This window comes from Suncus etruscus, chromosome 7, assembly GCF_024139225.1.
Source record: "Suncus etruscus isolate mSunEtr1 chromosome 7, mSunEtr1.pri.cur, whole genome shotgun sequence".
Classification (NCBI taxonomy): Eukaryota; Metazoa; Chordata; class Mammalia; order Eulipotyphla; family Soricidae; genus Suncus; species Suncus etruscus.
The window spans coordinates 17810016-17828069 of NC_064854.1; the positions used below are offsets into that span (position 1 = coordinate 17810016).

Below are 18054 nucleotides of genomic sequence, written 5' to 3' on the forward strand. Positions count from 1 at the left end.
GGTAAAATAAGGTAATTTGTGTCCCAAGGTTCTACAAAAAAAGGTGGGATTCCCCTATTTAAAAGATACAAAATTTAAAAAATATAAGAAAAATTATGGAAAAAAAGGAGAGATAGCATGGAGGTAGTGTTTGTCTTGCACGCAGAAGGTCAGTGGTTCAAATTCTGGCATCCCATATGGTCCCCTGAGCCTGCCAGGAGCGATTTCTGAGCATAGAGCCAGGAGTAACCCGAGCACTGGCCGGGTGTGACCTAAAAACAAAAACAAAAACAAAAACAAAAAAAAGAAAAAGAAAAATTATGGCTGGCCAGAGAGATAGCATGGAGGTAAAGCGTTTGCCTTGCATGCAGAAGGACTGTAGTTCGAATCCTGGCATCCCATATGGTCCCCTGTGCCTGCCAGGAGCGATTTCTGAGCATAGAGACAGGAGTAACCCCTGAGCGCTGGTGGGTGTGACCCTCCCCCCAAAAAAGGTGTGTGGGGGCAGATTTTTTTTTTCTATAGGCACAGCAAAAGATGGGGAAAATAGGAAGAAAATGTTCAACCTTTGGTCTAATAACAGGGCAACCCCACCCATGAAGCATTCTGCCATAAAACCAACTACAGGCTCAGGACATACTAAATTGTCTAACTTCAAAAATCTTTCTTTGTAGTCCCAGTAAAAGCTCATCTCAGTCATGATTGTCAAAGTCAGGTTTCTTTAGTTAGAGATCCTGATTTTTGCACAGATCCTATGTTAAAGTCAGGGTGACATGGAGCGTCTACTGGTTTCATCTCACCGCTAAGTAGCAATGCAGGGAACCCTGTCCTGAAAGCAAGCTGTTGCTGTTACCCAATCATCACGGTGTCATCTGAACCCACTCTGGAGCAAGACAGCGTCAGGGCAGCATTAGGGCCTTTTCAGGTAAAGTGTTTTTAAGATCACTTAATTTCATTAACTTTGACCATTAATAAAAACATGACAGGACATGTATATTTAAAAAAAAACAGATATATCAGATAAAGGGCTGATATCTAGAACATACAAAGCGCTCAGAAACCTGAGTCCTTCAAAACCAAACGAAGCCATAAAAAAATGGGGAGACGAAATGAATAGACATTTCTCTGAGGAAGAGAGAAGGATGGCCAACAAACACATGAAAACATGCTCACCTTCACTCATCATCAGGGAGATCCAAATCAAGACAACAATGAGATACCACCTCACACCAGTGAGGTTGGCTCACATCAAAAATAATGGGAACAACCTTTGTTGGAGAGGATGTGGTATGAAAGGAACTCTCATTCATTGCTGGTGGGAATGCCCCTTGGTCCAACATCTATGGAGAAAAGTCTGGAGAGTGCTCAAAGAACTCAGAATTGAGCTGCCATTTGACCCAGCAATTGCTCTCCTAGGCATATATCCCCAAGATGGAAGGACATTCATTCCAAAATACATATGCACCCCACTATTTATTGCAGCACTCAGTATAATAGCCAAATCTTGGAACCAACCTCGATGTCCAACAACAGATGAATGGATCATTAAGATGTGGTACATATATACAATGGAATATTACATGGCAGTTAGAAATGATACAATCACAGACTTTGCAGCAACGTGGATGGACCTAGATCATGTTATGTTAAACGAAGTAAGTCAGAAGACAAAAGAAAAACACAGAATGGTAGCACTATTCTGAAACACCTAGAATACATAAAAAACAAAAAAAGGACATTGAAGAAGCATAACTGCTAGAACCACAAAGAAAGACTCCATAAACTCCATTCCCTGATCTGCACAGCCACCAAGATCTCTAGAAACAGGTCTGATTTTACCATCCAAGATAAAGTAGAAGTCTTCCACATACCACGAAAGCAGCAAGAGGAGAATAAATGATCTATTTTTTTGACGTCTTTATTTTGGTGTGGAGATTACGGTTGATGTCTCCAATATTATTTTATTTTATTTTGTTTTGTCTTTCTCTTTCTTTTTTGCACTTGAGTATGATTTGATTTCAGAACCGAGATTATTGTGTGGTGCCTGCTTTATTGTTGTGGTGCTTATCGGTTATTTAATTCGATATTTTTTTTTGTGTGTGTGTATTGTTGTGGTATTTTAATTACTTTTTTCACATCCTCTCTCAAACTGAGGTTGGAAGCCTCTAGACAGGACTCTGCCTATTTTCAGTATATTTGATTTTTGATTGAGAAGAGGACATATTAGGTGATGGGTATTCCCCTGATTTAATGTGAATATGTACCCAAAATACTACAGTGAAAGATATGTAAGCCATTATGGAAAAAAAATTGTGTTTTTAATCAGAAACTTTCTTTGACTTACATGTATTATTATATTAATTATATTATATGTTATGTTATGTCACTATATTATGTTATATTAGTTTACCTTATTAGGTTAATCAATTTTGTCCTTTAAATGAATTCTTACTTAAAAAAAAAAACAACTTTAGTTTGCCCTGAAGAAAAAAAAAAAATAAAAGATAAAATAAGGCCTCCCAATTCTTACCACAGGCTGTGTTCTTTACACTGGCTGTATAGAAAGAGGAGGTACAGTAAAGGCACCCCATATACACCTCAACACAGGCCCCTTGCCGGGTATGTATTGTGAATTGGGGGACAAAAAAAAAAAAAAAAAAAAAAAAAAAAAAAAAACAACTTTAGTTTGTTCACTCTTTGCCAAGTATCTTTATTTTAAAAAAATTTAGTTTGAATACAATTTCCCTTAAACATCCATTTTCCTTGCATCCTCACTATTGACTAAGTAGGCATCATTCAATTGTTGTAAAATGCCAGAGTCTTTCTTTGTTTCTCTATGAATAATAGGAATATTATGGAACACTGGCCATTGACCAGCATTAGCAATGTGGATGTCATGAGCCTTCAAAAATGTTTAAACCTTATAAATGCTTGTAGGTAATTTAGTACTGCCACTCTTTTAGTCCCAAAGCAAAAAAAAAAAAAAAAAAAAAGAAGCCAAGACTCATCTTCCACTGACGTAAAACCAAAACACAGGCTCTTCCCAAGTATTTTCTGCTTTGATCACTCTATCTTGTTGGGTTTGATACTTCAGGGCAAAGAGAAAGAGACATTTTTGATCAATATCACAGAGCCGTGTCCTACATTTTTTATGAATCCTAGTTAATGAGCAAAAGACAAGTGGGACACAGTATACATAGAAACTTCCCAATGAATTATTTTCCTTTCTTCATTCTATTTTTGCTTCTATTCTCTCAGTTTTCAACATGGTGCCTACTAGTGAATGACACCAGTGGGTACTCCAATTCTAGTCTAGTAGACATCCTTAATGTTCCCATCATATCATTGTAGACAAAGTTTACTCCGATTTTATAGACATAGAAACAAAAATGTATTGCAGGAAGGTTTGTCCAGAATAGTGCTTTTCAAATGATGATACTTGGGGATTCTACATTTTATATCTTAGTGGATGCTGTTGGAAAAAATTGCCCAATAAGTTTGGCACCCGTCCTTCATGGAATTTAATAAAAAAAATATTAGCATATGCTCATAGGTTCTAGGAATCTCTAAATTATGCAATCAGGCAAGGAAAGGATGAAGAAAGGAAAGAAGGTAAAAAAAATGATCAAGTTTAATTGAATAAGGATGACTAATTCTCTACTTTCCCTCTGATACTTTATTGTTCTCTGCAAATATTTTATTGGTCTCTGTCTGTGAGGTCTTCCTCACTTTATCCCTGTGGAAATGCTTCTTTTTCCATAGTAACAGGAAAAGTCAAAATGCACAGTTATTTCAAACAAGTATCTAATGAGCTCCTGTTCTGTAAGTCTTTCTGTGGAAGTTACTAGACATTTGCTGTAGAATTGGGTCAAAGGCTCTGTCTAGCCTTCATGAGAGGATTGATAGAATAAGAAAGCAGTAAGGAAAAAAAAAGCTATACAGATGATAATCAGGAAAAGGGATTAACCAGAGTCCTTCAATGATTAGAACATCAGTGAGTAGGCGAGAAGGCACAGAGAACTTATTGTAGGTGTTTAAATAAACCTTTAACTCAAATCTACCTGGTAGTAGGTGAAGAAACAGATCTGTCACAAAAGTGATCTTTTTGCAGGAGAGCCTAGAGGAATATTACTTTAAATGGAGCTAAATCTTCCAGAGCTTGGTTGGGCATGTCTGAGAGATTGGCAGTGGACATATTTTAGGAGGGCCTGGGAACTTATTTCAGTTTTCTATCAAAGAGAATCATGCACATGAATAATTACAATATTGTATCAATCAATTACAGAGACTTCAAACTAGCATCCACAGTCTTCAGTGTCTTCCTGCATGATGGAATCTCCTGAGACATTCACTAAATCTTTGGACTAAATATGGGGTAGACTGAGCTATTTATTTATTTATTTATTTATTTATTTATTTATTTATTTATTTATTTATTTCCAAGTGATACTCAGAAGGCTAAGGTCCTCTCCTGTCAATGTTGCACCAACACCAACAAGCAGTTTAATGCCAGGGCTTGAGGATGCAGTGCTGCTCAGGATCTTGGTTGTTAGGGATTATCTGGGGGGCATCTCTAGGGTTCTTAAGGGATCATGTAGTAGCAGGAAGGGAACTGGGATCAGCCACATTTCGGGCATGCCCTATACTGTATCTTTGACCCTGATATCGAGTTTGTTTAGTTTGTTTGTTTTGTTTTAGGGTCACACCCAGATATGCTCAGAAGTTACGCCTGAATCTGTGCTCGGAAATTACTTTTGGTGGTCTCAGAAAATCATATAGAATGCTGGAGATCAAACCTGGGCTGGCTGTGTGCAAGGCAATTGTCCTAACCACTGTCCTACTACTCTGGCCCCAATCATGTTTTTTTTTTTTTAATGGTTCTATTTTATTTATTTTATTCTGAAAACTTTTCTAAGCTTCTCTTCATTATTGTTCTACTGAAGTAAGTCTGTAGATTTAGGTACTATCAGTAGCAGAACCAGTGAGTCACCTTAATTTTGGTCTTCTTTTGCAAGTTTTAGGCAATTGTTTATTTATCAGCAGTCTTTAAATAAGCCAAGACAGCAACCCACATTTGTTTCTTTATTTTTAATTCAATTTAATTTTAAGTGATTTTAAAAATCCAGATGTTTCCTCACTTTAAATGACTTACATTTTTGAATACATTCTTGCATTGTGCAATAAGAGTCCTGCCATAAATGCAGCGACTATTTGTTTATGTTGTGGTGGTGGTAATTGGGTTGAGCAAGGCGTGTGGAGAGCTATTTTATTGAAATGACTTATTGGCAATGTTCAAGGAGGAAGAGCTTCCTTTTTGTGGGCAAGCTTCCTTTCTTCCATCCCAGCCATGGTGCAAAGAATAAATTGCAGGCCAGATTTAATACCCAGCATAAAAGACCCATGTCCCAGAGGCAAGGACATAACTTATAATTACTATACTATGTAAAGTATGCTATTACGATTTGACTTACATTTGCAATAATTACCGGGTATTATTCTTCAAGTAGCTCGGAATAAATGATCATTAACAGATGACGTCCTGTGTAATTCTGATATATGATAACTAGCACAATTGTGGTCTTCCCTCTGGAGGTAGCAGAGTGCTTGGCTTAAATAACAATTTAAGAATTTGGGGTGCTGTAGCCCTTAGAAACTGCCACCAGAGGAGTCGATGGAGATGCTGGGCTGCCTCCCTAAAAATCCCACCAGTGATTTATTTTGCTCTCACATGTTTCTTTTTAACTCGTCTGTGATGTTCTGGTTAAGAATCTTTGGACCTCTTAAAGCAGGTTGGCCATGCCGCGGTTAGGCTGCATAGTTATTGCTGTAGGAATTGCAGTCACAATTGTCTTTAAGGCTAAAGTTTCTCTGTAACTTTGAGGATGCCTTTTTTTTTTCTCTCAGTGACTGAATTTTCACGTACAAATCTCAAAGGTCACTCAAAGGTTATGTTTTTCTTAAAACATACCTATTAAAGTGAATTAAGCCTTAACATAAACATGATCTTTTTAAAAGGCAGACACCCGAAAAATCCAGGATTTTGGTGCTGGCTCCAAAGTTTAAATATGAAAAACAGAACATGCCAGAATGAAATTCCTGTTCAAGCAAGATTTCTACTCCTCACTTCAAAAAAAAAATAGCTTTATTTTTTTTAGTCATCTCTACTTTACCCCAAATACCTCTGCTTAGATTTGCTTCTTCTTTGGGGGAAAATCACTTCACAACTCTAACTACTCTTATCTGTAATCATATACATCTCTCTCTCTCTCTCTCTCTCTCTCTCTCTCTCTCTCTCTCGCTCGTAAAGCATTTCTACCATGTTGACTATTTGCTCATTAAAAGAAAAACAAATCTCAGGCATTCATAGTCTAAACTTAGCCAGCAATGCTACCACCATGGCAAGGCAAACATTTCTGATCTTGTGATAGTTTGACTGTGCTAAAATTTTATGGAAATATGCTGCTTTCAGATATGATTAGACTCAAGAAGGAAAGGGAGGGGATGGAAGTGGATTATTAAAGGCCTACTGTGTATGGCCATTGGCCATTGCAGTAGGTTGTTTCTGAGTCACTCTGTTTGGAAGAAGAGGTTGAGAAAGCCTCACTCCTGACTCCCAATGCTTAAGTGCCTTGTGGTTTCCTGAGCTCTGCAAGATTCTTGCAATCTCTCTTGTAAATTTGCTAAAGGTCTGTTTGTCTCTCAAATGGGAACTGTCCGAACAAGATGGGCATGGGACCATAAAAGTTGGAAGGCTTGATTCATCACCCGTGAACTCCAGGTGGGACCTGTCCTTCCAGTCCTAGAGACTGACAGAATGAGAAAGGGAAAGACCTGGAACTTGACATGGAAAACACTGCTGCTACTGCTGCTGCTGCTACCTATTCTTCAGTCTGGGTTTTCAAGCCACAGCTAGGCTCAAAAGCAGAGTTTGGAGAACTCCCAAAGAAGGCAAGAAAGAGCACAGGGATTCAGTCTGACACCACCACCAGTCAGCATATGGCATATATGAGGGCACTTCACTTTGTATGTTCATTTCATTCCAATGTTCTTCCTGTTTATAAAAGTAAACCAAGCATTTTAATTTTTTATTTTTAGAAAATAGGTAAAGAAATATAAGAAACTAAGACAATAAAAACATGGACCATAAAGCTTTCCTCCATAAATAGCCACATTTGTTTTGGTAGAACCTCGTTAGATATTTACATTATTATTATTATAATATTTACAATATTATAATTATAATTACAATATTATCACAGAGAGTTGGAAAATTGGGACCAGAACATTAGCAGAAACTTATTTATGATTAAAACTTATTACTAAAAACTTTCTCTGCTTGAATCTTGCTCCCATTTTCAATCCCAAACTTATTCTGCTTGAATTTTGCTCCCATTTTCAATCCCATTTCAGGGACAGAAGCCTCTATCTTTGCCCTAGAAAGTCATACTTACACCCCCAGGGAAAAATAGTTTTTGTTTTGTCCTGCCTGACTATGTAATATGCCTCAACTGACTTGGCTAGTCCTGGCAAGTTCGTGCTTAGTCCTGGGGACATATGCTCCTTATTTCCACATGCTCATATTGTTGGACATTTAGCTGAAACCACAATCATATTATTCTAAGCCACAATTCAGTGAATTCTCTAGGAACTCCGGGAGGAACTTCCTGGTGTGGTTCAGCTGGTGGGGAGCATGTGTCTAACATGTGGAGAAAACTCAATAAAGATGGTTGATTGAGTTGACGGCCCTCCCAGGTTTTACTTTTTGTTTGTTTATTTGGGGGGTAATATCTGGGGGGGGGTGAGGTCAGAGTTAATGCCTTGAATACAGTTCCAGAGAGGAAAGAGCATAAACCACTACATGGTCTTGGAGGAAGTGACCTTTGTTCTTGCTGAAACCATTTATTCCATAGACTTGTTGTCTATACTGTCACCCCTATAGCCTTGTGAATTCTTTCCATCCACTTACTCTACCAAGTGGCATTTGAGATACGACATTATGAGTGATTGCCCCCCTTACAACCCTTACATCTGTTTATTCCTTATCTTTTCCCACCAGACTAACAGGGTTGGTAGGGCTAGAATAGTCACTATCTTGGAATAAACATTTCCTTAGGGAAAAGAAAACGGAATGGCAGGGAAAATTTAAATTGATTATTTATTTTAATAAATAGGCTGGTTATTATTGACAAGAGGCTGTTTTCCCAAAGGATCAATCTTTAGAGTAAAAGAAAACACCCAAGAGACCTGGCAATGCCACATGTCATGGAACTTTTCCTTCAGAGGAAAGGGGTAGACTGAAGACCAGAGAGGATTAGCTTAGAAAGGCCGCTGTGCTGGCTTCATCTAAGAAATTTTTATTATTTGTTGACCTGGCTCTCAGGGATCATCTTGAAACCACTCTGGTTATAGGCATTATTCCCCCTCACTTTCATGAAATTAAGGGCCTTTTGTTTGTTGGTTGGTTGGTTTTGTTTTTGGGCCACACCTGGCTGCACTCCTGGTTCTGTGCTCAGAAATCACTCCTGGCAGGTTCAGGGGACCATATGGGATACCAGGGATCGAACCTTCGTCAGCCACTTGCAAGGCAACTGCCCTTCCTGCTGTACTATTGCTCTAGCTCCCAAGGACCATTTCTTAAAATTTCAAGATACAATTCAGTAGAACAACTCCCCTATGTTCCTTTTGAGCCTGATGGCCACATAGACACAGAATGTGTCTCTCTCGCAGTGGTTCTCAAATAGTGGGGCGCCCCCCCAGGGGAGCGCGAGGCTCCATAAAGGGGGGTACGTTTGACCTCGGCAAACATTGTCATAACAAGCTAAGCCCCGTGTTTATGTCCCTGTATGTCTCTGGAGCTGAGAGTTGCTGTGTCCTGCTTCAAACCTCGCTTCGAAAAGCTATGCATTGCAAAACGTGCTCATTGTAGCCATTAATCCAGACATCACCTCTGATTAAAAAATCAGCTCAAATTATTTTATATATTTTTGTTTTGCAGGTTAAAGTTTATTTTAATAAAGATACTATTTACAGTCATGGGGGGGGGGCGAAAAATGTTTTCTTCCTGGAGGGGGCATGACAGAAACTGCTTTATGGTCAAGTAAAACTAGTTCAGCTCTTAAAATGTTAAAAGAAGCAGTGACAAGGCTGTCAATAAATGGAGTTTACCTACAAGGAGCAATTGCGTAGTTTTGCCTCCTTTAGTGATTTTTTTTTTCATCACTCAAGTGCTAAGACTCAGATGCAGAGAAGCAAAGAGCTGATGACATGAAGATACAATTCTACTAATAATGAAAAATATATCTGATCTCTCAGAAAATAGTGTTGGGATTCAATTTGAATATCTTAGAAAAAAATTTTTTTTGAGGGGGGTTCATATCTGGCAGTGCTCAGGGATTACTCCTGGTTCTGCATTCAGAAGTTGCTCCTAGCAGGTTCCGGGGATCATATAGAATGCAGGGTTTTGAACCGGGGCTTGTTCTGTATTGATTGCAGTGTGCAAAGCGAATGCCTTACCTCTGTGCTATCACTCCGGCCCCATCTTTAAATTTTTTAAGTAAATATTTTTGAATTAAATTTAAATAACTTCTTTGCAACTTACCTGGTAAAACTGAACACATGCCAGGTGGTGCTCAAATCTGTTGTCTTTTTTGGAAAATGAAGAAAACAAAGCTTCATTTACGGAACTCACTCAGGGAGCAGAGACTTGTGTGAGAAGCAGCCAGAGTGCCCATCTTGGTGCCAGGTATGTAAGGAGCATTCAAACCAAATGGCGACTACTGTAAACAACTCTTTGTGCTCTGGTTCTTTGAAACCCTCTTCTTGTCATTTTAAGTATCTCATTTAATTGTTAGGAAATGGAACATCATTTTCAGAATATGAAGAACATCTCAGAATATGACAGCATTTTCCTACATTTTAACCTTAGAGATTTGTTCCTGGTAGGAGCTGAAGTGCTGCTGTTGCATTGCTACTTACTGGTTGGCTGTGCTGTAAGATGGTCTTATTGTTGTTGAGCTTACATGCACCATCTTCTGTTAATTCACTTTGCCATAAGTTCCCAGAGAATCTGGGAGTCACAAATCATGTTTATTGGGGCCACATTAGCTTTCAATAATGCATAGAAAGACTTGTTTCTGCTTAGGATAAACTAGAATGGCATCTTTTGAAATATTGTGGAGATATCTTGTACAATTGTTCTTTATCACCTCATAACCTTTGGTGATAAAGAAAATAGAAAGGACCCACCGTAGTTAGTTTCTTTTTGACTTAGCTCAAAAACCATTGATTGACAAATTGATTCCACATTACCCCAACTTTTAATTTCTTTTGTAAAAATATAAGTATTTTAATTATGGAAGTGGTTGCTGTGATTACTATTATTAATATGAAAATATATGGGATTTATTCAGACTTTATAAAACATGGAATAAATTTACTAGAGATTCTCTAGCATCTTCTGAGGGTTTGTTCTTTTGATTTTGATTATTAGATGCCTTCATAAAATCAACATTTTAAATGGTTATTTTTGTGTCTATTTAGTTTATAATTGCAAGCAAAATTTATAGGAAATCTTTATAATGGCTGCTATTATTATTTTATAGGACAGAAATAATTTTTCTTGTACTAATTGTGACACCAAATTAGTGGGATTTATTTTCTATAGACCACTGGTTAAAGCAAAAGGAAATTGTCTTTTTGGGTTTCAAAAGTACTTTTGGTTATGGGATCAGATTAAAATTCCTTGAATCTTTTCTTCCCTCATAAAAATTACCCTTTCATCATTGTATCTTCCATGCCTCTAAAGTTGCTTATATTTTATCTACAGCGCCAAATTATATATAATTTCATGTTATATGTATCTGTTTATTTGTATATCTATCTATCTATCTATCTAATCTATTTACTCTATTACTATATTATTACTCTAACTATAGCTAGAAAATGTGTATTTGTTTCCTAAATCAGAATTATCCTTAAAAGCCAGCCCTATCAGAACTTCTTGATCTAAGTAGATATTTGGGTATGTCTAGTGAATTAATTTTCTTGCCTTGACTAACCTATAAACTTGCTGGTGATGGGATATAAATAGTATCTTATATTTCCAGTGTTTTACATACTACTTGAATCACTGTCAATTTTGAAAATGCACTTAATCCAAGTAAATAAGTGAATATATGTATATGTATATATGCAAAAAAAAGAGAATAAAACATGGAACTTGATTGTTACAGTCACCTCAAAAAAAACTATCTGACTTTTAAATTTTGTTATTTTGGGGTCTTTATTCTTTCAAGAAGACATAGCTTGTTGAACAAATTCTTATATTTGCCTTTTCTGATGATTATCTGCAGGGATTTTTCTAAGCGTGGAAGCTGCCCAATTAGTATCTCTGGGTCTGTAGGCATCTTAAAATGCCAGTGGACTGCCAGCTTGGACTTTTGTCATAGTTATTTAGGTGAAATTAAGGAGAGTTTCACACTGGTATTTGACAGAGTAACAACTCTGAAGCAAGCTCTAATCCTCTTTAGTTCCTTGTGTCAATCACTAATTGGTGATGAGTGTAAGGATTTCTTTTTGGATTCTCAGCTCCGCTACATTGATCTACTTGCCTGTCTTTATGCCTTGGACCATATGGTCCTCTTTTTTGGAGTAAATTATGTTTTAGCTTTTAAAATAGGCAAATAGAGTACTTATCAAGTTAAAAAATTTGTTTTCTTTTGGAAGAGAGTTTTGGGGGTACTTCTCTTATTTTGAATGTGTATCTGAATTTATAATTAGCTTGCTAATGTCTACAAGAAAAAGAAAGTGGCTGAGATAGAAGGATGGATCTCATTGAATCTATAAATTCATTGCCATATTAGAACTTTCACATCTTCAAATCCACAGACACAGGATGTCTTTCCACCTACTTAAGTTTTGCTTTAAAGTCTTTATATTTAAATATTTAAATATTATATTGCTTTTGATGAACACGCATTCTACGATTTAAAAATTTTTGTTTATATGTATTTTGCTTCTCAGTGCTATTCTAAGCTGGGTATTTTCTTAAATGCCTCTCAAACTGCCTTTTGCTATTGTTTAGAAATACTAGTCATTTTAAGATATTGAACATAACTTATACAATTATTCATATGAATAGATTTAGGTGGAGTCCTTAGACTTTCAATATAAATAAATGTATCTGTGAATATATATTAAGCTTTACTTTTTCCTTCCCTATTTATATTCCTTTCACTTAATTTTCTTTTCTACTTGCTAGAAATCTTTTTTTAATTTTTTGGCCACACCTGGTCGAGGTTTGGGATTATTCCTGGCTGTGTGTTCAGAAATTACTCCTGGCAGATTGGAGGGACCATATGGGATCCTGGAGATATAACCTAGGTCAGCCATGTGCAAGGCTACCTACAATACCTGCTGTGCTATTGCTTTAGCCTTTCTAGAAATATTTTTGAAAAGTATGCTGGATCTTGTTAAATACTCACATGGCTTTTCCTAAAAATATTAAACAATATGTTATAAACCAGCCATTCATTTGAGAGATGATAAATGTTATCTTAATATAAACATCATCTGGACCTGCAAATAATATTTTTCCCATGTGTCTATTGGACATTTCTACTTTGGCAAATGAGTCCATATCACGTCATTTATGCACATATGCTATTTCTATTAATTGGTTACCATTTCTCAATAAAGAATAATGATTTGGTGGTGAAGCTAATCACAGGCATATTTCTGCAATGTATTGCAATCACTGTGGGCTTTTGCTGCATAGATGTGTACAGCTGATCTTTAGATTTAGCTTTGGATCTCCTTTTTCTCTAAAACAACACAGTGGATCTGCCCATTTTTCATGGCCTTTTGGTACTTTGTGAGTGCAAATTTTCAGGAAGTTACACTTGATGACTAAGGAAATGCTTGGGACATTATTAGAGTCTGTGATCTATGTCTAGCATCTCCCACTAATGTGACCCTCTTCCTCCAGTGGTCCCCTCCCTCCTGTTCTCACCCCACCCCCAGCCCTCACCCATTTTCCTAAGTCCTCTGTCCGGCTAACAAAACTGAAAATGTCCCAGATGGAGCCTTCCAGTTCTCCCAGCAGTAGATTTCCTCTGTGACAAAGCCACCTTTGCTGACTCTAATCACAAATATAATCTAATTGAAAGCAACTATATGGATGTGAATAGAGAAGGAGATAAACAAGAGAATGAAGTGTTTCATTTAGGCCCAATGAGCTGATTTCTCAGGGCATAAAGGATCCCCATTAGGGTCGTTGCTGTAGTTAGGCACAGAACATGCAGATCAAGTACCTGATGTTAATCTGGGTAGGAGAGATAAAAGGTTTATCAGGAACACAGGGCTGGCCTATGGACTATTAGATGGCACTTTGTATATTTGCTTTCAAACCTTTTGGCACCTGCCACATTTTGTCAATGAGAAAAGCTGTTCTTTTCCCCTGCCATCCACAGAGTGCTTATCTAGAAACCAAAATTTATGCTTGGGTGTTCTGAAAATGACAGCATCATTTCTCTGTGCATGTAATATTTTGTATATTTTATGAGGCTGACTGAAAGGAGAAAATTTTCACTAGCAAAGAGGTTGATGCCTTTTCTAGGATGATCAAACCCAGTGATGAAATATTCCTGGTCTTCAGTACTTATAGAAGCTGCATAAAAGTACAGAAACATTTTTACTTCCAGTACATATATTTTTCCTCTTTATTTTAAACCAGATGGCTCTTGAGTTGAAAGAAACATTCAATGTTTTTAAGAAACAGGATCTAGGGGAATACATGGGAATCTTTATGCTATCTTTTTTGTTCTTGTTGTTTTTGTGCCACAACCTGTGGTGTTCAGGAGTTACTCCTGGCACTGCACTCAGGAATCATTCCTGGTGGGCTCAGGGACCACAGGGGATGCCAGGGATTCAAACTGGGGGTCAGCTGCTTACAAGGGCAGTACCTACCCTCTCCGCTGTGCTATCTCTCTAGCCTCAGATCTTTTTTTTTTTTTTTTTTTGGTTTTTGGGTCACACCTAGCAGCTCTTAGGGGATACTCCTGGCTCTACACTCAGAGATCATCCTTCAGCATGCAAGGCAAAAGCACGCCCTACCTCCATGCTATCTCTCCAGCCCCTAGCCTCAGATCTTAACTCTTAATTCATTTTGTTTGGACTCTGTATCTTATCTTCAGTCCAGACATGATGACACTTACCAGTAGATTAATAAAATTGTTTTGTCATTTAAAACATTAAGGTTATCAAGCATCATTGAGAAAATGTGTTCCAAGGGTTTCATTTTCTTATATTCTTTTCAGATTTAAAATCCTATGAATATCCTAAAATATTTGGCTGTCTAACTAAGTTCATTTGAATGTCGCAAAAGGAGAAGTCCCAGGCTTACGTACTGATGATTAAGTCATGCTTTCCAGCAATCCTTGTTAAATGGGAGGTAATGTGATGGAGTTGAAGTGAATGAGATTTGCCTCTTCCAAATCAGACCAAGTATATTGTCCCACAGGCATCCATTTGGGACAATCTAACAATTCCGATAAAAATCCAAAGGATCAAGTATGATTTCTAGTGAGAGATAAGAAAACAATGGGGGATCTGATGAAGAAGATTAAAGCAAAAAGAATGGATAGAAAAACAATGACACTTTTCCTTAAAGGCCTGTAAAATAAATCCACATGTGGTATTTCCAACCTCAGGTAAACTGGTCTGAAGCAGGGTCAAGTGCAAATTAATAAGTTAAGCCAGTCAGGAGAGAATCATAGAGTTGGGTGGCTTCTAGCCTGTGGTCTCTCTGGGCCCACCAAAACTGAAACTTCTCTTAATTTTTACCAGTTTATATTCAACCCAGAGGGAGGTCTAATGAGAGACAAAAATACCTATCCTGATAGACTTTTACAAGTCAGAGTGCTTATAGAAAAAAAAGAGGAAACCGAGTATGCCTGGAGCCTTGAATTGGTGTTATGCCAAGGTGCTTCGGGGGTAAGATCTCCCTGTGTTTTAGGCCAAAGGTGTTTATTTCCAATTTCTTCCATATTTTGCTATGCTTATGCAAATGACAATTGCCACACACACATTTTTTAAAATGTAATTTCCATCTCTGGAGAAAAAACATGGGAGCATACTAAAAAAAAAAAAAAAGAGGAACTTGGGGAATGTCATTGTTTTGGGTAAAAGCAGAATATAAACTAACAAAGACCTATATGAAACACATGTCATTAATTCAACAATTATCCAAAGTGATTATTTGCCTTGGAATCACAGATTGAGTAAAATGGGTATGTTTTCTGTTGATCAAGACAACAGAGAAATGGAAAAATTTCCTGAAATGGTATAGTACTTTAAAGACCATCTTCTGCTTATAACACAAAAAGATATGAAGGTATAGGGGTGCAGGATGGCTGACTAATGGACACTTACCAGGAATAGCCCAGATACTTTCCCTAACAATGTATATTCATTATCTATCTCTCCTTCTGTACTAGACAAGGGATTCAGACACCCTTGCATTCCAGGTAAAACCTTTCCCTGGTTTACAGAACTTCTCCTATTGGCTGCAGCCTCAAGTATAATTATCTCTGAACAACCATTTTGCCAAAAAGACCTGCTAGAGGTGGTATGTGTGTTCTTTTTCTCTAGAATACATAGGAATAGATGATCTCAATTCCATTGTGACTTCGTAACAATTCTAAATGAGAAACTAGGCAAGAGTTTACTGGGAAATGGAGCCAGAGCAACATTGGGTGCTGTCCCATGTTAGAAACTGATACCCGACTTTGATGGTCCCTAATAATTTCTGGTAAGATTTTTTTTACTCCACTTGCTAGCACATTAATGATTTAATATACCCATTCTTCCATATTGCAGAGAGATAATGGGGTTAAATAACATATAGGATAGAGGGGAAACTTCACAGTATTTCCACTTTCTGTAAAGTGTTTTCTGCTCATAGTATTCTGGGAACATTGGCTCTCAGATTCTGACACAAGGGCTCAGGCATGGGAGTTGACCAGACGCATTTACAGAAGACGAGGGTCAGCCAGAGAATAGCTCAGAGAGGAATACTGCTATTCTGTATGTTGCTAGACACTATGATTCAGGAAGTGATACTAGATACCAGTTAATTACCCTTAAGTTGCTTCAAATCAGGTAGATATAGGTTCTCTATTACTTTATGATGGCAAAGCTGCATAATAAAGAGCTAAATAAGGGGAAAATGTCCCATGCACTTAAGAGTTAGTGGTTAGTATTGTGGAAAAACCTGTCTGATAATCAATACTCTAAAGATACTCTCAATAGAATATTATCAGACAGAAGGGTTGGGAACCTATTTCCTGTCTTCTCCCATTCATTGGCTCTGCAGTTTTCTCAAGTTTATTAAACATTTACCTCTTCCTATCTTGAGTTTAAGTGGCACATTCCACTCTTATATTGCAAAGAAAACTGTAGTTGGGGAATCACCTGACTCTACATATTTCTATATTCTCCTTGATTGGAAAGTCGGATCAAAGTTTTTCTTTGTAGCATGCACAGCTACTGAGTCAACCCTATTCCCAGCTTATGCTCTCTCTGTGGAATGATTCATGGTGGAATGATCCACTGCTGGTTTCCTGACTAACTAATATTGCTGGAAGAGCCATTTCAGTTCAGACCCACATGTACAGCCTGATGTGAGAGCTAGGTTCCAAGAAGAAAAAAAAATCGGCTGCTGCTGACTCTGCTAATCACATAATAACAGGGCACTGGCAGTTGGAGAGGTGGAACATGATACTTGCAAATTGCTTCACAAAAGACCAATTGTCTCCTCTGAGGTGGGGGCCACTGTTTTCAGGAGTTGGATAGACTCTGCATTCCAGCCGCAGGTGCTAACCCCACAGCAACTCTCCTATCACCAGGGGAAGACACCACAAGTGCATCATCGTTTAGTGGCTCATGTTCTGTGGCTACCCACACCAACAGAGAGATGGGGCACAGGTGGATTATTCTGGAAGAACTGAGATGTGGAGAGAAAGCTGTAAAGGTTTTGTAAAAGAATGTCACCCTCTATTGGATAACAGCAGAGAAAAAAGAAAAGTCAGAGCATGTCAAGAAATGCATTGAGTGCATCCCATAAGGACTCAGCATGGGAGAAGGAATGGCAGGAACTCCAGAGGGATAAGCAAAGGAACTGAAGAGCAGGAATGGTTATTCCAATGCATGATAAATGATTACCTTCCAGGGTCTCTCACTCAGCAATTGGGTAGAGCCAGGCCAGGCCCTCTTCATATGTCCACATGGGTGAAATCAATGGACAGACTTGGGCCATGGAACTTGAACTCCTATTTCAAGCTGTCTGGTTACTGGATAGTTCAGTTCTCTGAAACAGAAGGACAGAGATCCTCAATAATGAGAAACTGCTCATCATTTCCAAGCCCTTTATCATGCCACTAAATGGCAGCTGGTTCCTTTCACACACTTAAGCCTGTTCTATCATATCTTTCTGACATCCTCTCTCTTCCTGCATAGGGCCCTTTGCTAAAATATTTTCTACCAGGTCCAAGTAAGCCAGGGCCACCAAGGATAACATACTTTTTTTTAAAAAAAATTCCCAACTATTTAGGGACATTGTTTACACCTGAAAAATCCATTCCCCATGCCTTAATATAAACTTAATGCATTTGATTCTATGTGTGAACTTGACTTAATAGAGAGATATCCAGATAACTGGCATCTATTTTGGAAGGGGAATGATATTGAAGTGTTTTTGGAAGATATCAGCAAGGGGATTGGTAGGCTGAGTGGTAAGGCTCATCACCAGTGCTAGTTGCCACTGTCCCACCTGGTGAGGACATGAACAAAATGAACAGACAAGGAAAGGGACTCGTCTCTTCTAGAGCTGGGAAGTCTTTCTTCTGCCTTCTGCATTTTGAACCCTGGGACATACATTCTTTGAATTTTCTGGTTCACAGATCTTTGGAGCAGGTGGAAAGGCAGCCACCGTTTCTTTTGGCTTGCAAATCATTGGCATTCTAGGCCCGCCTATCACCTGAGCCAATATCCAGAAAATATGTAGCTATCTTTATGCTC

The 18054-nt window shown here is 37.9% G+C and overlaps 1 non-coding gene across 1 annotated transcript; it reads left to right on the forward strand.

Annotated features, from left to right (window-relative positions):
• Positions 1-2492: 2492 nt before the first annotated feature.
• On the forward strand, positions 2493-2625 carry LOC126014728 (small nucleolar RNA SNORA51). The gene has a single exon (XR_007497727.1). It is a non-coding gene; the product is annotated as a small nucleolar RNA SNORA51 (small nucleolar RNA).
• Positions 2626-18054: the final 15429 nt, after the last annotated feature.